The sequence below is a fragment of the Aquarana catesbeiana genome, linkage group LG10 (genome assembly GCF_042186555.1).
Source record: "Aquarana catesbeiana isolate 2022-GZ linkage group LG10, ASM4218655v1, whole genome shotgun sequence".
Lineage (NCBI taxonomy): Eukaryota > Metazoa > Chordata > Amphibia > Anura > Ranidae > Aquarana > Aquarana catesbeiana.
In genome coordinates, this window is record NC_133333.1 from 84,003,530 (window position 1) to 84,029,840 (window position 26,311).

Consider the following 26,311-nt stretch of genomic DNA (forward strand, 5'->3'; position numbering starts at 1 on the left):
TTCCCTTAAGATTCCTTTCTTTAAGAAATCCTCTTTCTCTGTATGTAACTCCCTCTTTGTCCTTGCCCCCTTTCCTCTTTTTATAAAAGTTTCCCCTTTGATTTCCTAAGAAATCATTTTGCTAATGTGTTGATACTGGTGTTTGTTTTGGGATGTCAAAACATCCCGCTGCGTCTTTTTCAATCAACGTTTTTTTTTTTTTTTTTAAGACAGACTTTAATAAGTCTGTATTTAAAGGACTGTGCATTTCATCTTAAGTGTTAAATCCGGCGTCTTGTGTAATGAAAGGAAAACTTTATATAACTAACTGCATAGTTACTTCCTTTTTTTTCCTCCGTGCTTTCTGCTTGTTTTAAAACTACGTGTTTTGTATTCTGACCCTCTACGGTGTGCGCAGCCTCTACAGCTTTCAACTTCTGTGTTGTGGTATGTAAGATTTAACCCTTAATTTACCATCCCATGACTCTGCTAAACCCATCGTGGACAATGTATGGGCTAGGACACTATAGGGAGCCTCGGTCCAGCCGATCTCCACAACACATATATTTATTTTTTCTTTCTAAATATTCTAATTAGATACTAAGTCTGTTTTTTCCTTTTTGCAGTATGCCAACAGGTTCAAACAGTACCTTCAATTGCGGTAGTACTAATGCCACAAACAATTCCCCACTATCTATTACAGTCAGTGAGATATTAGTACTTGAACCCTGTTGGAAAAAAGCCAAATGTCCAAATTTTGCACCTGACTTCCCCTTTGCAAGAGATGTCAGTAGCAAAAAGAATTATTCAAATAGCAAGTTTTAATCAAAAGTTATCCTCACCAATTTATGTATTACCTTAAAAAAAGTGTTATTAACGCTCTACCCATATTTTAAATGGTAAAAACGTCCCTAATGTCACAATACTTCAAAGACCGGGGACAGACTTGATAAGTCTCCCCTGCTTTTCCAATAAGTGACATTACTCCCTGCACTGTCAATCCTTCTTAAAACACAAATTTGTGTAAACCAGTAATACAATCAGGACACTTTTGAAACCTTTTCTTTTTTTTTTTTTTTTTACTTACCCTAAGATGACACTGAACGTCTGATTACAGCAAGGCAAATAAAATATTTTTACTCACTGCATCAATGCGAGAATCATCCTGCCAACTATATATATATATCTTATACTTTAGAGTCAAAGCATTTATATATAAATCATTAAAAGTCAGCATTAATACATCACTAAATATTGTAACATCACTCTACGTTTCATTATAATACAATGATAATACAATGCAGTGGAAAGGTGTCATCTTACCTTACGACACCTGACAAATTCCACACAAACAAACAGATGACCTTATTTTATCCACTTATTTTATCTCCTAAGCGAAAGAAAGGCAAGCAAAGAGGTTTGGGTTTTTCTGGCACACTCCATCAGATATCTTTATAAAACTTCTTACAGTACTGTATTATATTACTTTGGGTTTCTCAGAACCCCTTGGACTAACTCAGAGTCCTTTGGACTAACTCAGAGTCCTTTGGACTAACTCAGAGCCCTTTGGACTAACTCAGAGCCCTTCTTTTTAGAACTATCTCAGAGTTCCTTTGGACTACTCAGAGTCCTTTCTTCCGTCACCCGAACGGAATTCTACCGAGGTTCATAAATGTCTTTAACACTACACCTTCTGTTAATCCCATATAGGGAAATGGTCTTTTAAACTAAAGTCACGGCAAGAGAAATAATATTCATTAAATCAGACTCACCCGACTTAAATAATGACCGCCCCACTTCTGACACCAAGCTGTTGGGGTACATGTATGTTCTAAAAGCAAGTGAACCCATGTATGATATCCTGATTAGAGTGTTCCCCAAAAACCCATTCAGATCTGGAGATCATTCCGACAAGAAATTATGACACACACAAGGCATGCAATTCAAAATGATCCCATCCTTTACTTCCCTATTTTCACTTATATAACCAACATGACATCACAACAAAAGTCCAACCCCTTCATTAATATATGCTAAATTTACAGACATTACGTATACATCAGATGTTTAAAAAACACCCAAAAATAATACATGATTTCTTCATACAGAAACTATCAACAAGTAAAAACCTTCATGCGTCATTTCGGGGAAATCATGTTATTTACAAGGATTTGAAACTAACTTTTGATAGACGTCACATATACATATTATTCTAAGATGAATACATATTCTTATAGCTAAAATAAAGGACAGCAAGCTAAAATATCCCTACACAACTGTCTTGAGCAAAAATGAATACCATTGTCAAATGCCTAACGTGCCATTTTTGTTTACAGGTTCCAATGCTGATCCAGGCACATTGCTGTTTTTTTCCGATAGGGAAGACTTGCAACTAGAATCGTCTGACAATGAATTAGTGGCACCATTTCCTCCTACAACACTGATCGAGGATGAAAACATAGTCCAAGGTGATGTTTTGATGACACAAACTACAAGTACTGAGGCCATCACAGCTCCAACAATACAAAGAAGACCAGAAAGGAAACAGACAGCAGAGAGGAGGAGAAGCCGTGCCACCTGCAGAACTAGAAATCTATACAGGGAACAGTTATTTTTTTTTTTTTAGGAACAAAGCCAACGTTTTCACCAATTTCAGGTGAAGCATAGGGAAATGCTTAAAAATAATTTGATCTTTATAACAAATCAGCTCAAGGATATAAATGTTTTTTCTAAAAGATTTTCAAAACACTACTTCTGAGTATCATAAGGAAAAAATGGCGTTGTTAAGGAAGTCTAGAATGGCTTGTGCCTATTGCCAGAAGCATTATTCCAGTAACAGTAATAAGAATGATTTAGGATTTGAAAATCTATCCTTTGCCTTTATTTTTGGTACTTTTTTTTTGTATTCTTTTTTCTTTCATCTTTGAAATTTTTTTATTATAACATTTTACTTTATAACAATTTTATATGTTGTCCTTTGATTGTTTATTTCTACTTTCCCAAAGAATATTTTAATGTAACATGTTTTACAGTAATCACTACCTTTTCAAATTTATGTCTCCTTAAATTGATGCTTGGTAATCCAAGCTGTGTCTTTTTCATGTGAAACTCTGTTGACTGAAAATTGCTGGCAAGCTGCTGTCCACTCCTTCCAAAATTGCTTTTCACTTCATCCTCCCATGCATTCATAAAAATTTGTTTTTTTTCTAAATGTATGGCCTACTAGTGCAGTTTCATCTGCTCTGTACTGGATTCTTCTCTGCTGTCACAAAGAATATTTTTATGTAACATGTTTTACAGTAATCTGTATTCGGAGGCATTGAATTTTGAGCTACCTTTTCAAATTGATGTCTCTTAAAATTATGCATGGTAATCCAAGCTGTGTCTTTTTCACATGGAACTCTGTTGATGAAATTTGCTGGCAAGCTGCTGTCTGCTTATTTCCAAACTGCTGGTCATTTCATTCTCCCATACATTCATAAAAATTTCTTTTCTCCAAATGTATGGCCTGCTAGTGCAGTTTGATCTGCTCTATACTGGAATTTCTGTTTTTTGCTAAATTCTGTGCCGATGCCTATGTTAACCACTTGCTTACTGGGCACTTGTACCCAGTTCCTGACCAGGCCAATTTTCAGCTTTCAGAGCTGTCACACTTTAAATGACAATTGCGCGGTCATGCAACACTGTACCACACTGGCCACTGATGAGGTGGCACTGATGGGCACTGATAGGTGGCATTGATGGGCACTGATAGGTGGCACTGATGGGCACTGATAAAGGGTACTGATGGGCACTGATATGTGGCACTGAGGTGGCACTAGCGGGCACTCATAAGTGGCACTAATGGGCATTGATAGGTGGCACTGATAGGCACTGTAGGTGGCACTGATAGGCAGCACTGATAAGTGACACTGATGATGAGACAGTGATGGGCACTGATTGGCAGCACTGATGGGCACTGTCAGGTGGCACTGGTGGGCACTGATTAGCAGCACTGGAGGGCACTAAGGGGACTGATGACCCTCTAACAGAAGCCGGTTAATGGCTTTCTTCTTTTCTTCATGCTGACAGCCAATAACCAGCTTCTATTTACTTCCGCGATCAGCTGTCATTGGCTGACAGCTGATCATGTGGTAAAGGGCCTGGTGTGATTGGCCCTTTACCCCAAACAATGATAAGACGAGTCCCAAGGAGCGCCCAGGGGGCATGCAGGCAGCGTGAGATCGGGGGTGGGGGGTGGGGGGCGTCCATGTATGTCCTCCTGGCATTTTAAGCCTGTGCTGTAGCCCTCTCTCAGCTATAGCACAGGCGCCAAGTGGTTAGAATTGTGGAGACTGAGGAGCACTTGACTGTGTGTTTTTTATTATTTTGTTTCCAATTATTTTTAGATTTCCTGCCCAAGTATAACTTGTTATTAAAATGCTCTGTATAACCTAAAGTATCACAGTGGCCTCTTCAAGAGGTAAAATCAAGCTGGAGCAATTGTCATGTTTGACATACTCCATTGTTGCACGAATGTAAACAGCGTTTATTATTTTTATAAAAAAGTTGTTAATGTTCAATTTCAGCCAGTGTTTGAAATATATTTGCACTGCATGTCATGCCTTTTGTTTTCATTTTAAGGAACAATACTTGTGTACTCTGGGTGAATAATGCCACATTTCTGTGGGTAGAATAGTGTCCCTTACTGTGGGTCTTCTGTGGGTGGAATAGTGCCCCTTTCTGTGGGTGTTCTGTGTGGGGAACTGTGCCCCTTCCTGTGGGTCTTCTCTGGGTAGAATAGTGCCCCTTTCTTTAGGTAATATTGTATCCCTTTCAGTAGGTTGTCTGTGGGTGGAATAATGCCCCTTTCTGTGGTTCTTCTGTGGGTAGGATAGTGCACCTTTCTTTGGGTAGTACTGTACCCCTGTCTGTGGGTGGAATAGTGCCCCTTGTTGTGGGTCTTCTGTGGGGGGAATAGGGCTCCCTCCTGTGGGTAGAATAGTGCTCCTTCTTGTGGGTGGAATAGTGCCCCTTGTTGTGGGTCTTCTCTGGGTGGAATAGTGCCCCTTCCTGTGGGTCTTCTGTGGGTAGAATAGTGCCCCTTTTTTGAGTAGTATTGTATCCCTTTCTGTGTGTGGAATAGTGCCCATTCGTGTGGGTCTTCTGTGGGTTACATACTGTAGGGATAAGTTTGAAGCTTATAAAATTTACACTTTACCAGACATGTACAATATCATATCTAAAATGTAACCGGTTGAAGCACTGGTCGATCAACTGCTGCCGATACGCATTGCCTCGAGGACTCTGAGACACTTTGGGTGTGAAGATGTCCTCTTGGTCCTCCATTAGCCCCACATCAATGTCCTGCAGCAGTCCAGCATGCTAGGCGATGTTTTGGAGGATGCAGCAGTCCAGGAACATGTCCCCAACTTTCTCAGGAGCATATCTCAGGAACCCTCCAGAAAGCAAGATGCAGCGGAACCTGCTCTTCAGCACACTGAAGGTCCCTTCAAATAACGATTCAGGTTTTGGAGTGGGCTGCATTGTACCTCAAATGGGCATGAGAGGTGCAATACAAGATGGGTGTGAACAGCCAGGGCAAGCAAGGGTATCTGGAATCACCTAAGTAAAAAAAAGGTTGATGTTGCTTTACATTTGTAAAAACACGTTTGCCAAAAAACAGAGCATAGAAACAAAAAAAAAATATGGAGTTTGGTGGATTTGGAAATATGTGCACACTGAAGAGTCACTAGGTAAGAGTGTTGCAGAGGTGAGACATGAAATGATTGTACAGGTATGTAAACAATAAACATGCAAGCATTAAAACATATATGAGGATTTTACACTACTTACTGAGTAGCCAGCCACGATTGAATGTTCCCATTTCAAAATTCTCAAAGAGCTGAGAATGGCAGAGGATATGGGCATCAAGGACTGAGCCGGGGGAATCCAGTTACCACATCCCAGATCAGCATGTGGCTGTCACACACCACCTGGATGTTCATCGAATGGTAGCCCTTGCGGTTCCTGTAGATATGCTCCTTGTGGCTGGGTGGAAAGAGAGTGACATGGGTGCAATTGATAGCACCCATTACGTTGGGGATGGATGCCATACTGTAGAATCCACCTTTAATCTGATCCCACTCCTGACAAGATGATGGCATGTAGATATAGGTGGATGCAATCACACGGAATCCCTGCAGCACTCGTCCGAGGATTCGGGAAAAGGATGCCTACGACATGCCAACAACATCCTCGGCCACCATCTGGTAGGAAGCCTCGCCAAGGTAATGGAGCACGGCGAGCAGCTTTGTCATGCCCGGTATAGCATGTTCCTGGTGCTGGTTTTCTGTACTAGCCACAGCCTCACATACAGCATAAAGATCAGCTCTTTGGTCAGCCAGAACTTCCAAAGAGCTTCACCCTCTGTAAGATTGCCCAGAAGGGTCCTCTCTGCAAAATGTCATGGAGCCATCATGACAACCCTCCTCCTTTTTCTCAGACACCTTCTGAACAGGTTAAATTGCAATAAATTGCATTCAAAAACCTTAATCGCTGGTAATGCTGCTAACCCAACTCTCTCTGTCTCTCCCAAGCAGGAAATAGGTTGCCGCTAGCAAAACCCTACTGTTAAATATTGTTTTGTTTTTTTTTTACTTCCTGTTCTGTTTGTGAATTCGACTTAACAGCTTACTGCATGATTTTTGGCGGTATTTACTGACAATTTTCTTTTGATGAATTGGACTTTATTTACTGCATGCAATAATTTATGCAAATTAGTCACATGACCGCGTTATCTCATGCAGTAAACTTTAGTGAATTGAAGCCTAAGTAACTTTGCATTGGAGCTTTGGTACTGGGGACTGGATGTACTAAAAACTGTAAACAATTTACTAATTGTTAATGGCCATTATCACTGCATGAAAATGTGCAAAAGTGCCCCTGAATTCATAGTTCAGGCAGAGCAGCTATTTAGTCACCCTTGCTGAGAAGGTCCCTCTGTCCTGTTCCTCAACAATATAATGGAAGATCAATTGCTGAAAAAACACACCAGTTTTTTCAGCACTGGTAATTGAGCAGTAATGAAAAACCCTAGCCCACCTTCTATGACAAATTTATTTTCCTCATTACTAGAACAGAGACAAGTGTTTTACTATGCTGCACTGCAGTCTATGGAAAGAAGACTCTGAGGATGTCACTGCAAATGTGTGGAGCATTCCCTTGGGAAAAGTCTTACTTGGGGTAAGAGGATGACAAGCACTCTATAACTGCCTGTGCATCTTTTATTCATGGCAGCTGGATTTGCACAGTCGCTCGTCACCTAGAGTACATGTATCTTTGACCTTTGCTACATCAACATAAATTAGAGAGCACTTGTCATTTTGGGGCAAATGATATACTGAAAAAAGACAGCAAGGAAAATATTTTTTTATTTATGTAGATGTCAGTTTATTTTGGAATAGTAATAAATATCTTACAACTAAACCAAAATTCCTTCTTGTCCCTTTTTGCCCGTAAAAATAAAATCCTTATGTTTAGCTGGTAGACATTTTTGTGGTTTCCATAAACCTGGCTTATCTCTCAAAGCTGAACTACAGGAATTATCTGTATTGCATACTTACATTGATTCAGCTTGGCAGAATGTGAGAATGCATATCTCATTTCTGATTAGACATGGGCTGAACATCCCCCTGTTCGGTTCGCAGCAGAACTCCGGAACAGTGGAAAAGTTCTAGCCCGAACGGCAAACTCAAAGTCTATGGGAGCGGAACAGGAAAAATCAAAAGTGCCAATTTTGAAGGCTGATATGCAAGTAATTGGCAATAAAAGGGGTATGGGGGTCTGGGTACTGCCCTGGGGAACATGTATCAATGCAAATTTTTTTTTTTAAAAGATAGTTTTCCAGGAGCAATGATTTTTGTTATGCTTAAAGTGCAACAATAAAAATGAAAAATTATTTAAAATATAGTGCCAGAGGGGTCAACTTAGTTTGCCTGTAAAGTGGCACATTTGTAGCATATATATAACATGCTGCAGCAAAAATGACATTTACAAAGAAAAAAAAAGCAGTCAAATCACATTTACAATTGCGATTGCAATTGCCAGCACCTGGCTATTGAAAAAATAAAGGAAAAAAACGGTGTGGGGTTCCCCCATCAGGCCATACCAGGCCCTTTGGGTCTGGTATGGATTTTAAGGGGAACCCTACAACAAAATTGAAAAACATATCGAGGTCCCCCCCAGAATCCATACTGGACCCTTATCCGGGCATGTAGCCTGGATGGCCAGGAAAGGGGAGGACGAGCGAGCCCCCCCCCTCCTGAACCATACCAGGCCACATGCCCTCAACATGGGTGGGTGCAGAGCCCCCCCAACCCAAAGCACCTTATCCCCATGTTGATGGGGACAAGGGCCTCATCCACACAACAGTAACAAAAATGGTAACCCCCAAAATTGGGACTTTAACAGACAACTCACTTGAAAAATATGTAAAAAACAATCTTTAATGACATGGAGTAAAAACCGTATAAAATCCACATATGACAAAGATGCACATCGTATGTTACATGGAAAGTCAAACAAATGTTGTACACATAAGTAGCATACGATATCAATGACCAAATGCCCGAATCATCCACACAACAGTGGCCGGTGGTTGTGGGGTCTGTGGGCAGGGGGCTTATCGGAATCTGGAAGCCCCCTTTAACAAGGGCGCCCAAAATCCTCACCCCATGTGAATGAGTATCAGGTACATAGTGCTCCTACCCATTCATTAAAAAAAAAGTATAAAAAAAATGTAAAAACAGGAGACGTGTTTTTGACAAGTCCTTTATTAAAAAATTTAAAAAATAGTGTCCCTTGATGTTAAAGCCATAGTCAATCACGCTGCCCGCTGTGCTGCTGATACAAAACCCCCCCAAAAAAACAACACGTCGTCTTCTAGGAAGGCTGGCCACCAAATGCCTCCTCTGCACTTTCACAGTTCTTATATAGGTAAGGGTGGCGCCACCTGCAACGTCACCTGGTGGTCCCGCCCCCTTGTGGTCCCGCCCCCTTGTGACATCACAGCATGCACCCATCTGTGAAGTTACAAGGGGGCAGGGCCACCAAATGACGTTGCCAGGTTACAATAGACAACACCTGAAGAAAAACTGGGAACAAATCTGGAAAATGAATAGAACCACCCTGCTGAAGCCTAGCCCCAAGGAAAACAAAAAGGATCAATTTAACCTTGCTTTCATTTCAGGATTTAACCTCCAATATAGGGAAGTAGAAAGAATGATTAAAAAATACTGGCCCATACTGTTGAAAGTTCACACATTAAGCAAAATTCTTCCCAATAAACCAATATTCATCTATAGGGCCGCAGGGCTATGTACTGGCCAAAAAATGTAATTGAGCCCCCTAAGAGACCCCCACTTTCTTGGATCATACAGACTTTTACAGATGTAACAGATGCAAAGCATACAACACAGTTCATGAAAAGGTGAGAAAAACGGAAGAGTTATTTTCAGGTACCACTTGGAAAGAATATATATATATGTATCACTGAGTTATGTCAGCACCATCTATCTCCAGGGTTACATGAAGTCATATGATTTTTTTATATTGTCACTTACACATTCAGCAGTGTGAATGCCAGTCTTTATTTTTTATGTTTTATGTGGCCTGGTATGGTTCAGGAGGGAGGGGACACTTGTCTCCCTCCCCCCCCCCTTTCCTTTTTTCAACCGGAACTTTTTTTTTTCAGCAGTCAGCGGTGAAACCCCTTGACGGCTGATTACTCATCAGTTGTTAAGGACATCACAGCCTGCTTCCCATCCCCGCTCCTTAACAACCAGCTTACACTGTGCCCTGATTGGGCAAAGCTGTGCAGCACTCAGTGCATTGCAGGGTGTTCGGCGGGGCAAGGAATACAAGGAATACCCCTGAATATTTGCCAACCAGTCGTGTGAGCTGTCAAACCAAGTTTCTGTTATTCCCACAAAGTCCTCCTTGTGTAAAAGCTGCTCCAGTTCCTGTATTTTGTTAGCAAGGCTCCTGGCATTTGTGTATACGTCTCTCGGTGTTGTATGGGTGCATATTAATTTCTACTTAAGTTTTCTCATGCTTTGTTTTTGATTTGACCACTCATTCGCCCCTGGATTAGATGTCCTGGCTATATTATCACTACTGGCTCCACTATTACCCTCTGTCCTTTGCTCACTGCTGACTGTTACTTCCGTAGAACCCTCCCCAACACCTAGTTTAAAAGCTCCTCCAACTTTGTGGCCATCTTTCTTCCCAATAGAACTGCACCATCCCCATGAACCACTTAAGGACTGAGCCTCTTTCTGAGATTTGGTGTTTACAAGTTAAAAACATTTTTTTTTTGCTAGAAAATTACTTAGAACCCCAAACATTGTATATTTTTTCCTAAAACCCTAGAGAATAAAATAGCGGTTGTTGCAATACTTTCACACCGTATTTGCCCAGCGGTCTTACAAGCGCACTTTTTTTGGAAAAAATACACTTTTTTGAATTAAAAAATAAGACAACAATAAAGTTTTTTTATATTGTGAAAGATAATGTTACGCCGAGTAAATTGATACCCAACATGTCACGCTTCAAAATTGCGCCCGCTCGTGGAATGGTGACAAACTATTACCCTTAAAAATCTCCATAGGCGATGTTTAAAAAAATCTACAGGTTGCATGTTTTAAGTTACAGAGGAATTATATGGCAAGAATTATTGCTCTCGCTCTAACGATTGCGGTGATACCTCACATGTGTGGTTTGAGCACCGTTTTCATATGTGGGTGCTACTCACGTATGCGTTCGCTTCTGCATGCGAACTCGGCGGGACGGGGCGCATTTAAGAACATTTTTTTTCCTTATTTATATTTACCTTTTAGTTTTTATTTTTACACTATTTTACACTGTTCTTTTTAAAAAAGTGTCACTTTTATTCCTATTACAAGGAATTTAAACATCCCTAGTAAAAAAGCACGACAGGACCTCTTAAATATGAGATCTGGGGTCAAAAAGACCTCAGATCTCATATTTACACTAAAATGCAATAAAAAATAAATAAATAATTAAATGTCATTTGAGAAAAAAAATGTCCCTTTAAGAGCTATGACATTTTGACGTCACTTCCGGCCTGCAATGATATGGAGACGGGTAGGGGCCTTCTTCCCCTCACTCGTCTCCATGCCTAACAGGGAGAAGAACTCGATTGCCTCTGCTGCTACTGATGGCTCCGGTAAGCGGTGGAGGGCACTGGAGCGTGGCAGGAGGGGGGCCCTCTCCCGCCGCCGATAAAAGTGATCTTGCGGCGAATCCGCCACAGAGACCACTTTTATCTGAAAGCGGACCACCCGCTGAAGAAGAGGATACCAGGGTTATGGCAGCTAGCTGTCATAATAATGATACTCCTCTTCAAAGTAGAGACGTAAAACAACGGTGGGCGGTCCATAAATGGTTAAGGTACAGCCCGTCCTTACTAAAGAGCCGGTAACCGCCTGAGAAGTCAGCCCAGTTCTCCAGGAACCCAAACCCCTCTTTCCTACACCAGTTCCTCAACCACTTGTTCAGTTCCCTAATCTCCTGCTGCCTCTCTGGTGTGGCTCAAAGCACAGGTAGTATTTGAGAGAAAATAACCTTGGGGGTCCTTGTCTTTAATCTATTCCCTAAATCCCTGAAATAATTTTTTAGGACTCTCCACCTTCCCCTCACTTTGTCATTAGTGCCAATGTGTACCATGACAGCTGGTTCCTCCCCAGCCCCACCCAATAATCTGTTCATCCGCTCCATAATAAAGACATCTGTCAACTGAAATACAACCAAAGTTTATTGTTCCCATTGTATCCAACAGTATTTGTTTGAGAAGTCAACTCAAACACTCAAAAGTAACCTGATTTCTGTTTCTAAGGCCAACTACTAAACACATTGTCCCATGTACAGTTATGTCTGATTTTAAATCATATTTTGTTGATCAAACGCAACACATTCTGCCCTTGATTTTTTCTCTCTCAGACTCCACCCAGAAAATCACTTGGTTACTAATAACTAATACTAAACATTAATTTGTCTTGAATACAACCCCTCCCATATTTCTGCAACTGAGAAGGTGTTTCAGACTTTTGCAAAAATTCTTTAGAAAGTCAATTACTGACTGGAATGGTACCAGCTGATTGGAGAAAAGCCAATATAGCACCAATATTTAAAAAGGGCCCAAAAAACATCCCTGGGAATTACAGACCAGTTAGCCTAACATCAATAGTATGTAAACTCTTGGAGGGGATGATAAGGGACTATATACAAGATTTTAGTAATAAGAATGATATCATTAGCAGTAATCAGCATGGATTCATGAAGAATCGTTCTTGCCAAACCAATCTATTAACCTTCTATGAGGAGGTGAGTTGCCATCTAGATAAAGGAAGGCCCGTAGACGTGGTGTATCTGGATTTTGCAAAAGCATTTGACACAGTTCCCCATAAACGTTTACTGTACAAAATAAGGTGCGTTGGCATGGACCATAGGGTGAGTACATGGATTGAAAACTGGCTACAAGGGCGTGTTCAGAGGGTGGTGATAAATGGGGAGTACTCAGAATGGTCAGAGGTGGGTAGTGGGGTTCCCCAGGGTTCTGTGCTGGGACCAATCCTATTTAATTTGTTCATAAACGACCTGGAGGATGGGATAAACAGTTCAATCTCTGTATTTGCAGACGATACTAAGCTAAGCAGGGCAATAACTTCTCCGCAGAATGTGGAAATCTTGCAAAAAGACCTGAACAAATTAATGGGGTGGGCGACTACATGGCAAATGAGGTTCAATGTAGAAAAATGTAAAATAATGCATTTGGGTGGCAAAAATATGAATGCAATCTATACACTGGGGGGAGAACCTCTGGGGGAATCTAGGATGGAAAAGGACCTGGGGGTACTAGTAGATGATAGGCTCAGCAATGGCATGCAATGCCAAGCTGCTGCTAATAAAGCAAACAGAATATTGGCATGCATTAAAAGGGGGATCAACTCCAGAGATAAAACGATAATTCTCCCGCTCTACAAGACTCTGGTCCGGCCGCACCTGGAGTATGCTGTCCAGTTCTGGGCACCAGTCCTCAGGAGGGACGTACTGGAAATGGAGCGAGTACAAAGAAGGGCAACAAAGCTAATAAAGGGTCTGGAGGATCTTAGTTATGAGGAAAGGTTGCGAGCACTGAACTTATTCTCTCTGGAGAAGAGACGCTTGAGAGGGGATATGATTTCAATTTACAAATACTGTACTGGTGACCCCACAATAGGGATAAAACTTTTTCGCAGAAGAGAGTTTAATAAGACTCGTGGCCACTCATTACAATTAGAAGAAAAGAGGTTTAACCTTAAACTACGTAGAGGGTTCTTTACTGTAAGAGCGGCAAGGATGTGGAATTCCCTTCCACAGGCGGTGGTCTCAGCGGGCAGCATTGATAGCTTCAAGAAACTATTAGATAATCACCTGAATAACCGCAACATACAGGGATATGTAATGTAATACTGACACATAATCACACACATAGGTTGGACTTGATGGACTTGTGTCTTTTTTCAACCTCACCTACTATGTAATTAGAAACAAGAAAACATAATAGAAATGCAGCGCTAATGTGATATACAAAATCCCCAGAGTGACCCCCAGGGGTAAGTATTGGACTGATGGCTGCTCATTAATGAGAAACTAGCATCCAGTGGATATAACATAAAGTGTATCAAAAAATCAATATACAGTGAACAAAGAAAGAATTGTGATAAATGCATAAGATTTTTGTGGAAGAAAAACCAACAAACAGTCCGTGATGAACAAAAAATTCTTAACCAAAACGCTCCTCTATAGAGTATGGTATAGTCCCATATGAGGGGAACATTGGAGTAATGCCTCTTCCATAGATGATAAGCAAAAATGCGCAGACTTCTCCATATATCATTCACAGATACGCATGTACAATAAAGGAAGATTGGGTACGCTTACTGCAGAGATTGGACACACACGCCGTATGGCGGTGGGTCAGACAAGCATTTGGACCATTCAGTCCAGCAGATCTTTCATGGAAGACAGAGATGGTATAATGGTGTACTTTGATGGTCACATACAGGACGGTGAAGGATAGATGTTGCACACCAGGAACTCCAATAGGCAGACGTGCCTAAGCTTTCAATAAATCACCAACTGGATAAGCTGTATGGTGCTTATAGCAAGTGTTGATATCTGGAATTCTGGGAGAACAACAGTCTATTGATCGATGGTCCTCTGAGAATATCCCAGGGCTAGCACATTCCCAGTCTGGCTATCTGTCACTTCCAGCCAAGGTGCAGCACTTCAAACAGGTGTCTCTCTCCACTCCTACTCACACACCATCCCACCTTAGAAACAATTAGAAACTAGTCCAGGCTTGTAACACATCAAAGGCCTTGTGGTCTTCCATCATTCTGTCCATCATGAAACCACTTTTCTCTGGTCTTCCTATGGATCAAATCAGAAACAGCCTGTGGAGTAGAAAATAAAGCAGATTATCTGTTCCTTCGAATAATACATAAACAGTAGACCCCCGCTTTCAGCTACAATCTCTCCTCTAACTAGTTTCTTGCATGGATGTCTGACCAACACTTGCCTGCCTGTATCCACTTCTGACCCTCCCAAAGAACATCAATAGGGAGGAGAGGAAGTATGAACAGAAGACAGATGTAGGTATGGCGCTGCTCTAGTGTAGTACAATTTTGATGGTGGGCCACCCTTCTGTACCTTATGTGATGACCTGAATCAGATGTAGAGACTAAATATTTTAAATCATATATACTGGCTTGCAAGAGTCTAGGGTGTTGTGTGTGAACCTAAAACGCAATATGGTGCGAGAAGTTACTTATTGGCAATCAAACTTATTTAAAACATAATGTGTAAACAAATAAATAAACTTAAGCTTGATAAGAAATACAAAGAAATGCAAAGTGAAATTTATGAGACCCGACATGTGATATAGCCTTTAAAGTCCAATTTGTATTCATTTCCATTGTAGATTATCCTTCTTGGATGTTACTCCTAGGTGGGAATGGTTAAATACGCAAATAAAAGCCACAATTTTATATCACATACCTTTGCGCCTAGGCTGGAAGTGAGAAAAGTGTTTGCTGGTTGCAAATATATGAATACTTCTAGACAAAGTGCCTTGTGCTAAATTTTAGTCATTGGTGAAAAGATTATATTCAGTAAAAATCGCAATCCTATATCCCATACCATTACATTATAACTACCCAAGTGCAGAAAGTGCTTGTTATTCTAAAATAATAAAGTGACTCGTGCTTAAAAAGTTAACAAAGTGACTTGTGCTTCAAAAACCCAGTACTTGCTGGAAAAGATAATATATATGTTTTTTTATGATGAAAAGTCTTTTTAAATATAGCTCCAAAAGGGTTAAGTCCTCATTGGGAGGTAATATTGTTTTTTAAACAACTTCTTGTCCAAGTGCTGGCTTGTTGATGGTGCTTCTTAACCGTGCTCTTATTATGCTTGCACTCACCAGATGAAATCACCCCGGCAGGGTCTCACAATTGAAAACAAGATCAACAATCATGAGAGGTCCCCCCCCCTGAAACAAGGTGGTAGAGAAGTAACTTTCCAGCTGGTAAAGCAACATTTAAAGCGCGGACCGGGGACATCCAGGGCTGCTACACAGCAGGGGTAATTTCATCCGGTGAGTGCAAGCATAATAAGAGCTAGGGATCAGCTTCGACATGAGTTCGACTCGAACATCGGCTGTTCGCAAGTTCGCCGAACAGCGAACAATTTGGGGTGTTCGCGGTAAATTTGAATGCCGCAGAACACCCTTTAAAAGCCTATGGGAGAAATCAAAAGTGCTAATTTTAAAGGCTTATATTCATGGTATTGTCATAAAAAGTGTTTGGGGACCTGGGTCCTGCCCCAGGGGACATGGATCAATGCAAAAAAGAGTTTTAAAAACGGCCGTTTTTTCGGGAGCAGTGATTTTAATAATGCTTAAAGTGAAACAATAAAAATGTAATATCCCTTTAAATTTCGTACATGGGGGGTGTCTATAGTATGCCTGTAAAGGGGTGCATGTTTCCCGTGTTTAGAATAGTCTGACAGCAAAATGACATTTCAAAGGAAAAAAAGTCATTTAAACTACTCGCGGCTATTAATGAATTGCCGGTCCGAAAATGCACATAAAAGTTCATTGATATTAATGGCATGGGAATTCCCCACAGGGGAACCCGGAACCAAAATAAAAAAAAAAAATGACATGGGGGTCCCCCTAAATTCCATACCAGGCCCTTCAGGTCTGGTATGGATATTAAGGGGAATCCCAGCCAAAATTTTTAAAAAAAATGGCGTGGGGCCCCCCTCAAAATCCATACCAGACCCTTATCCGAGCACGCAACCTGGCAGGCTGCAGGAAAAGAGGGGGGGACGAGAGAGCGCCCCCCCTCCTGAACCGTACCAGGCCATATGCCCTCAACATTGGGAGGGTGCTTTGGGGTAGCCCCCCAAAACACCTTGTCCCCATGTTGATGAGGACAAGGGCCTCATCCCCACAACCCTGGCCAGTGGTTGTGGGGGTCTGCGGGTGGGGGGCTTATCGTAATCTGGAAGCCCCCTTTAACAAGGGGACCCCCAGATCCCGGCCCTCCCCCCTGTGTGAAATGGTAAGGGGGTACCCTACCATTTCACTAAAAAACTGTCAAAAATGTTAAAAATGACAAGAGACAGTTTTTGACAATTCCTTTATTTAAATGCTTCTTCTTTCTTCTTTCTTCTTTCTTCTATCTTCTATCTTCCTTCGGTTTCTTCCTCCATCTTCTTCTTCTTCTGGTTCTTCTGGTTCTTCTGGTTCTTCCTCCGGTGTTCCTGTTCAGCATCTCCTCCACGACGTCAGCGTCTTCTTCCCTTCTTCTCCTCGGGCTGATCCGCATCCATGATGGCATGGAGGGAGGCTCCTGCTCTTCTCTTCATCTTCTTCTCTTCATCTTCTTCTCTTCATCTTCTTCTCTTCATCTTCTTTTCGGGCCGCTCCGCATCCATGATGGCATGGAGGGAGGCTCCCACTGTGTGATGCTTCTCCTCTTCTGACGGTTCTTAAATAAAAGGGGGTGGGGCCACCCGGTGACCCCGCCCCCCTCTGACGCACGGTGACTTGACGGGACTTCCCTGTGGCATTCCCCGTGACACACAGGGAAGTCCCGTCAAGTCACCGTGCGTCAGAGGGGGGCGGGGTCACCGGGTGGCCCCGCCCCCTTTATTTAAGAACCGTCAGAAGAGGAGAAGCGTCACACAGTGGGAGCCTCCCTCCATGCCATCATGAATGCGGAGCGGCCCGAAAAGAAGATGAAGAGAAGAAGATGAAGAGAGGAAGATGAAGAGAAGAAGATGAAGAGAAGAGCGGGAGCCTCCCTCCATGCCATCATGGATGCGGAGCGGCCCGAGGAGAAGAAGGGAAGAAGATGCCAACGCCACGGAGGAGATGCCGGACGAGAACACCGGAGGAAGAACCAGAAGAACCAGAAGAAAAAGAAGATGGAGGAAGAAACCGAAGGAAGATAGAAGATAGAAGAAAGAAGAAAGAAGAAACATTTAAATAAAGGAATTGTCAAAAACTGTCTCTTGTCATTTTTGACAGTTTTTTAGTGAAATGGTAGGGGTACTTTTGTACCCCCTTACCATTTCACACAGGGGGGAGAGCCAGGATCTGGGTGTCCCCTTGTTAAAGGGGGCTTCCAGATTCCGATAAGCCCCCCGCCCGCAGACCCCCACAACCACTGGCCAGGGTGGTGGGGATGAGGCCCTTGTCCTCATCAACATGGGGACAAGGTGTTTTGGGCTACCCCAAAGCACCCTCCCAATGTTGAGGGCATGTGGCCTGGTATGGTTCAGGAGGGGGGGCGCTCTCTCATCCCCCCTCTTTTCCTGCGGCCTGCCAGGTTGCGTGCTCGGAGAAGGGTCTGGTATGGATTTTTAGGGGGACCCCACACCGTTTTTCTTATTTTGGCGCGGGGTTCCCCTTAAAATCCATACCAGACCTGAAGGGCCTGGTATGGAATTTAGGAGGACCCCCCACGTCATTTTTTTTTTTTTTTAATTTTGGTTTGGGGTTCCCCTGTGGGGAATTCCCATGCCATTTTTATCAATGAACTTGTGTATTGTCGGACCGGCAATGCATTAATAGACGCAAGTAGTTTTAAATGACTTTTTTTCCTTTGAAATGTCATTTTGCTGTCAGACTGTTCTAAACACGGGAAACATGCGCCCCTTTACAGGCATACTATGGACACCCCCAGGTACAAAATTTAAAGGGATATTACACTTTTATTGTTTCACTTTAAGCATTATTAAAATCACTGCTCCCGAAAAAAGCGCAGTTTTTAAAACTTTTTTTTGTATTGATCCATGTCCCCTGGGGCAGGACCCAGGTCCCCAAACACTTTTTTTGACAATAACTTGCATATAAGCCTTTAAAATTAGCACTTTTGATTATTCATGTTCGTGTCCCATAGACTTTAACGGTGTTCGCGCGTTCGAACAAATTTTTTGCCTGTTCGCATGTTCTGGTGCGAACCGAACAGGGGGGTTTTCGGCTCATCCCTAATAAGAGCACGGTTAAGAAGCACCATCAACAAGCCAGCACTTGAACAAGAAGTTGTTTAAAAAACAACATTACCTCCCAATAAGGACTTAACCCTTTTGGAGCTATATTTAAAAAGACTTTTCATCATAAAAAAACTGCATATATTATCTTTTCCAGCAAGTACTGGGTTTTTGAAGCACAAGTTACTTTGTTAACTTTTTGAGCACGAGTCACTTTATTATTTTAAAATAACAAGCACTTTCTGCACTTGGGTAGTTATAATGTAATGGTATGGGATATAGGATTGCGATTTTTACTGAATATAATCTTTTCACCTATGACTAAAATTTAGTACAAGGCACTCTGTCTAGAAGTATTCATATATTTGCAACCAGCAAACACTTTTTTCACTTCCAGCCTAGGTGCAAAGGTATGTGAAATAAAATTGCGGCTTTTATTTGCGTATTTAACCATTCCCACCTAGGAGTAACATCCAAGAGGGGTAATCTACAAATGAAATTAATACAAATTGGACTTTAAAGGCTATATCACATGTTGGGTCTCATACATTTCACTTTGCATTTCTTTGTATTTCTTATCAAGCTTAAGTTTATTTATTTGTTTACACATTATGTTTTAAATAAGTTTGATTGCCAATAAGTCACTTCTAGCACCATATTGCGATTTAGGGTCACACACACAATACCCTAGACTCTTGCAAGCCAGTATATATGATTTAAAATATTTAGTCTCTACATCTAATTCAGGTCATCACATAAGGTACAGAAGGGTGGCCCATCATCAAAATTGTACTACACTAGAGCAGCGCCATACCTACATCTGTCTTCTGTTCATATTTCAGTATTTTCCACCTAGGTGGAATTATACTTGTAGAGGCAGCAGCTCTTCACATATTTTTAAAAGTACCCCTATCCATTGTGCGGATCCACTCTATATATTCAGGAGAGGAAGTATACTGATATTTTCCAGGATATCACTGCTGATTATTTTGGAAGGTTTGATGTTATAGAGCCTCACTTTCCACTCTTGCTGAGAAGTATCCACTAACCAGTCAGAGTCACAGCCACTGTCCTGAAGCTCATCTGCCAATGCAAATCCTGCCATATTCCCTCTCATTCCTAGATAGGCTTCAGCTTTAGATATGTCACTCTTGGATTCTATGTCATGGGAAGCAGTAACTTGGTAGCTGTTAAGCCCTGTTCTTTCAGGAACCTTACTAAATACCAAACTTTGCACTCCAGCTGTGGAATTTGTGCCCCAGCCCTCACCATCCTCTCATATGGTGTGCTATTGGCTAGAATTTAACAACATGACTGCCTGTGTGAGATCCAGATGAAGAAGGGACGTTCCCTTCGAAACGCGTTAGCTGATTGTGATGTCTGTGCGTTCCTCCACGATCTTTGGAAGGTTTTCGCTCATCCCAAGTCGCATGCTGTTTGTCGGTGCACTTTTATGTTGTGCTTCCGCCATCTATTGCTTGTGAGTTGTTTCTTTTTACTATTTTTATATAATAAATGTTTTAAAGTTAATGCACAAGGCTGGTGCGCCCTTGTTTTCTTTTTCTTTCTGCCTGTGTGAGAACCTGATCCCACCCCCTTTGTGTATGTGTGGATGTAAGCTTGCGTATCTGGTCCTTCAATAGCCCATTGTATCTTTCAATCAAACCAGCTGCCTGTGGATGGTATGGGATGTGGCACAACCAGTACACTCCAGAATCTTTAGCCCACTGTTGTACTGTTGATCCGGTGAAGTGTGAACTGTTATCACTTTGGACTTGTTTGGGACAGCCATAAGCAACAACAAGTTTCTGCAGCAGTTGAAATGTTGCAGCTTGATCTGCACGTTTGCAAGGATGAAAAAGCAAAAGTCCTGAAAAGGTGTCCACTGCAGTGCAACAATACTTCAGTCCATTGTTTCCCCAGGGCAGGGGACCGATGAAGTCAATCTGCCAAATCTCTGCAGGCCTTTCTCCCCCCTTAATCTACCCGGTGGTGTACTTTTGCAATGGCCATTGTCGCGCTTCACACACTGTACAGTTCCCTATGACGGTCTTTATCATGTCCAGGGATATAGGCAATCCTCTCTGCTGTGCCCAGTCATATATTGTTTTCTGCCCCAAATGTACAGATTTCTTGTCAGCCTAGTTGTCCAAGTTCATCAAGACAGGATCAATTGATACAACTGCGTTCACCTTGGCAATTTCATCTGCCAATCTGTTATAGTTCTCAAAGTCTGGTACCAGGGGCATATGTGTGTCAACATGCCCTACGTTTATGGTGCGGGAGTGAGCCTCCTTCCAGTTGTGATCCCAGACTTCCTTGCCTCCCCACACCACCTTTCTATGAATCATCCACTCATTGAACTTCATGTGGGCATCCACGTTGTCAGTCCTTTAAAGACTACCCAGCTGTCAGTGTAGACAGTGACATGGGAAGAAGGATCCTCCTGAAGAGTCATTATTACAGCTTTCCACTCTGCATACTGACTGGACCCTCCAATTCCGGTCTCCTGCAGGACTGTGTCTATACTGGGGTTGTAGGCTGCTGCTTTCCATTGACACCCAGACAAGGTGACTATAACTGGACCATCAGTGAACCATGCTGACTCTTTCATGTCTTCTGACAGAGACTCAACGGGTCGAGCCTCTTGAATGGGGGATAAGGCATAGGAAATTCTTCTTCTGGCAGGGTGCTGGTAAAAGTGACAATCCCTGCCAACTATTTTGAAATGTTTCTGATATCCCCAGCTGCAATACTCCCCCTCTTTCTCGAAGGTACCACTTCCATTTCATCAGTGTCTGGTTCTGGGCTACAACTGCCCTAGTGAACAGCCCATTATTTCTCACCCATAGTGCTATTGGCAATGCAGTATGGATGGTGACTGTGTCCTTTTCTGTAATAGTCTCTACATGTTGAAGTGCTATGTAGGCTCCAAACAGGTTCTTCTCTAAGGTGGTCCTTAGCCTTGCGTAAGGACAGTGAAAGTGTACTGGCGGCCATCCCACAATAAAACAAACTGGTCCTAACAGTCTGGGTCTATCAAAATTGAAAAGAAAGAATTAACTAGGTCTATCGCACCATGATATTCTCCTGCCTCTTTAGCAACTTTCTCAATGATTGAGATCATATCAGGTACAGCCAACTTTAATGGAGGTGCCACTTTGTTTAGACCTCTGTAATCCACGGTCATTCTATATGTCCCAACAGGTTTCTTTACTGGGAATACCTAGACGAGAAAGGACTAACAGAAGGGCTAAGGATCCCTACTCTCAACAGTTCTTGAATAGTCTACCCAATTTCTTTGTGGCCCCTAGGAAGTCTGTACTGATGAGACAGACTGGCTTCTCTAGTGGAGGAATGTAGACAGGGGTGCATTTCGCATGACCTCTTAACACAGCCTTCACCACACTAACCAGATACACTTTATCGGAATACCCGAATGTGAATGTAACACTTTTAGTCTGAATTGATTGACCTTGAAGTACATCCATCCCAAGAATATTTTCAGGTAACTCTGATACCAAAACATTTTTCCAAAATCCTGGCCCCTTGCCAATAGCCAATTTCACCCGTGTCAGAACTGCTGGTGTGATATGCCCTCCCAAACCTTCTACATAAATCACTGCTTCTTTGTGATTGGAAGGATTTCCTTGCAAAAGTGTAACTTCAGCTCCAGTATCAACTAAAACCATCACATGTGACAGGTGCGTATGGGCGTCAGTCTCCTGCTGTCACTGTCCTTACTGCTATTACAGGAGACCCACCTTTCTTTCATAAAGGATAAAGAACCTCCCAATCCCCTTTCTGAGTATCTCTAACTCCTCCCCAGGATAAAGTGATTTGGGTTCATGTGCAGTTTTTTGGTTTGGGGCTAACAGGAGGGGTCTGTTCTGTTTTCTCTAAATCTAGGCTGATGGTATCTTCACTAGGAGTAGTCTTCCTAAACCTGACAGTTTTCCCCACTAAATTGTTCCACATCTTCAGAAATTCTGCAGTAGAAATACCATCTATCTCATTTTAGGTACTCCTTCCTTTAATAGATCTGCCCACATTTGTTTCCTAGAGATAGATAGCCTGGTTTTCTCTTCACCTACTGTCTTCTCTATGACATTCCATTTCTTCTCTGTTCTTTTCTGCTTGTTTTCTTGTTGTATAGCCTTGACCTTATCTACTGCCCTGACAGGTTTTGTTTTAGTCTCCTCTAGCTCCCCCAATTGGCTTAAAAGGGTAGTGGCTTCACAAATCTTGCTGTTTAATCCCAGGTCTCTCAGCAAGGACAATAAAGGAGCCCTGAGATTAAGTGGTGCAGACTTCTTTAGTTTAGAGCGCTGAGCAGACATAAAGGGTTCCATATCTGGACCCATCCATTCTGGAAACATATTTAATCCGGCTATACAACCCATCTCGTGTAACCTGGAAATACCCTCTCCTCTTGTTCTCCAGGAGTAGGTATTTTCCAGTGACTAGGATTAGCGTATATATCTCTCACGAGGTCCAACAGTGAGAAATTCACACTAAACTCTCGGGCTTTTCACACGGCCTGATGCAGTTGTGGATCAAGAGTTAACACTCCTATAGCCATTGCTTCCATGCCTGACAAAACAACACTGTTCACTGCTGCTGTTTAATCCCAGGCCTCTGAGCAAGAACAATAAAGGAGCCCTGAGATTAAGTGGCGCAGACTTCATTAGCTTAGAGCACAGAGCAGACGTAAAAGGGTTCCATAGCTGGACCCAGCCATTCTGGAAACTTAGATAATCCAGTTATACGACCTGTAACGAGCCCCTTGCTCGCTCGATTCCACTCTCCCGACACTCCTCTGCGGCTATAGAATCAGATTGCAGATCGCAACATCTGATTGTTCGGTCATCCGATGCTCCGGGATTAGAACTACAGCTATGTGCCGTTCTAACCCAGTTGTGGTAGCTCAGAACAAACACCAGGCAGGCTGTATGTAAGTTCAACCAGGAATCTCTCTTTATTGACAGGAATACAGTCTCTTTTATACAATAAAAAAGGAGGTGCAGTCCTCCTGCTCATATTACTCTAACAATACAGCTGTAACCTAATTAACCTAATTAACATGAGCTAATTAACTAATCCCTTTAGACAGCCTAGATGACTCAGACATGACCTTTAGGCCAGACTGGCCATCTTGTAGTTCAGAAAATCCAATCAACATTATCACAATAGCAGAGTTAATTAAACACAAACAACAATGGGAATCTAATGACTCTTAGATCCCATACTAGAGACTTATTTACAATACACATTTTAGCAGATAACAGACAGGTAGCTGGAATTGATGACATTAGCATTTAACAGTAGGAGTCCAAACGGTATGAATCAGTCACTATTCTAATATGGCAAATCCAGGGTCCCCAGAGTCTGTGTGTCCTGGGGGACCAGGACCCGAATCCACAGTAATACCACCTCAAGGGTCCCCAGGCATACAGCTCACAAAGAGCACCGTTCCCCCAATCGATCGGCAAGAGGCTAGCATTCAGTCCCCTCCAAAAGTCTCTCTCCCGGCTAGGTCTGTCATATTTCTCCCCGTTCGGCAGGAGACTAACACAGGAGGAGACCCCAGACGGGTTGACTCCGAAGTTAGTCAGTAGTTCCAGTCCTCTAATGCCTGTACCCACACAGTACCCCAAACAAATAGTTCCAAACAAAGCATTACTCACCCAGCCAACCTCTGCCTCTCTCAGAGAACATATCTGCCGCTGGGGAGAGGCCTGGACTGGCCCTTCTCCCTGGAGTCCTTTCTGCCGCTGGAGAGAAGACAGGGTGTCTGGGCTCACTCCGTCATGCTGTTGGGGATCTGGGCCGACTGCCCAGCATCCCTGGGGTATACAGGTTGAGACTGAAGTCCCATCCACCTTCACAGGAAATCCATCCTCTGTTAGTTGAGGGCAGAGTCCAGCAGTACTCGGCCCTGTTGCCAGCCCTTCTGCTGGATACCCCACACCATCTGCTCCGGCTAACTGTTGGGGAGGGACAACACACACCTCCTCTCCCTTCTCCCCCTGTATCTGCTGCTGGGAAGTGATTGCCACCTTCTCACCGTGAGCCTCCGGAACCGCCGCAGGTGTAGGGCAGAGATCTTGGACCCTCTGTCCGGTTGCCAGCGCTTCAGCTGGGGAAGTTCCTTGTAACTTCACAGATACTTCTGTTGGTGCTGGGCAGAGCACAGTGAAGTTTGGCCCTAATAACAGCTCTTCTTCTGCTGGAGGCTCACCAGGTTGTTCTTCCTCAGCAGAAAAGTCTATCAAATCCCCTGTCTCTGCAACTGGTGTCTGGGGATAAAGGTTCACCATCTCCGCTCCCTGAAACCCAGAAGATGCTATCAGTGCTGGGCAGAGCACAGTGAGATTTGGCCCTAATAACAGCTCTTCTTCTGCTGGAGGCTCACCAGGTTGTTCTTCCTCAACAGAAAAGTCTATCAAATCCACTGTCTCTGCAACTGGTGTCTGGGGATAAAGGTTCACCATCTCCTCTCTTTGGAACTCAGAAGATGCTATCAGTGCTGGGCAGAGGTTAGCAGAGCTCTGCCCTGTTGTCAGCACTTCAGGTTTGGGGACGGCAATCTTCAGATTTTCCACTGCCGATTCTCTGGCATTCTGCTGGACAGGCACATTCCTCCATCCAAGATCATCCAATGCAGAAACAGGTTCATCAAGGTCAGTCAGCACTTGCTGCATCTGCCATAAGACCTCTGCCTCCATAGCTGCGGGGGCAGGTTGGCAAAGCACACCGTTACTCTGCCACATTGTCAACTCTTCAGCCAGAATTTCAGAGTTGTCAACTGGTATTTCCTGATAGTCCCAGGCAAGGGGAGCCCCACCCTGCTGCTGAGCAGAGTCTAGCAGCTGTCTGTAGGCCATCTCAAGCTCCCATTCCTGAACGGCCAAAAACTCCAAATCTTCCTGTGCCCAGTGCACTTCCCTGGACAGCCTCCAGTACAACAATCCCAGGCCATCGTAGTCAAAGCCTTCCGTGGGGCTGTCATCCGCTGTCCACGGGCACACTTGCGCTACTTACCACTGGAGGGCTCTGTAGCTCTCATCCAACCGCATTTCTGCCCAGATCAGCCTGCTTAACTCAGCTGTCCACTCCTGGTTTGGCTGTTCCCCCAATAACAACAATCGTACTTCATACTGCGACCAGTACCTTACATGGATGGAGGGGAGAACTTTTCCCTGGTGTCGCTGCTCACGGGCTAGCGCTTCCTTCCAGAGTTCACAGCGGATAGAATCAAACCATCCTAGCAGGGCCTGCTCTGATACTGGTCCTCTGTGCTGTATCTGCATCTCTCGCAACCTCCTTCTGAATTCCTCATCCATGGTGGCTGGTATCTCTCCTCTCCTGCTATCTGGACCTTGGATCCAGGTGATGGTTTGGATGTGTTCACGGCAAGGAAGCACGATCCCACCATTCCCTGCACGGCTCTCAAGTAAGTCTTTCAGCGTGGCTCTCCTGCAGGCTGGTTTTGAGTGTCCCAGTAACTGGAGAGCAAATCCCACGGCTGCCAACCAATGTAACGAGCCCCTTGCTCACTCGATTCCACTCTCCCGACACTCCTCTGCAGCTATAGAATCAGATTGCAGATCGATCGCAACATCTGATTGTTCGGTCATCCGATGCTCCGGGATTAGAACTACAGCTATGTGCCGTTCTAACCCAGTTGTGATAGTTCAGAACAAACACCAGGCAGGCTGTATGT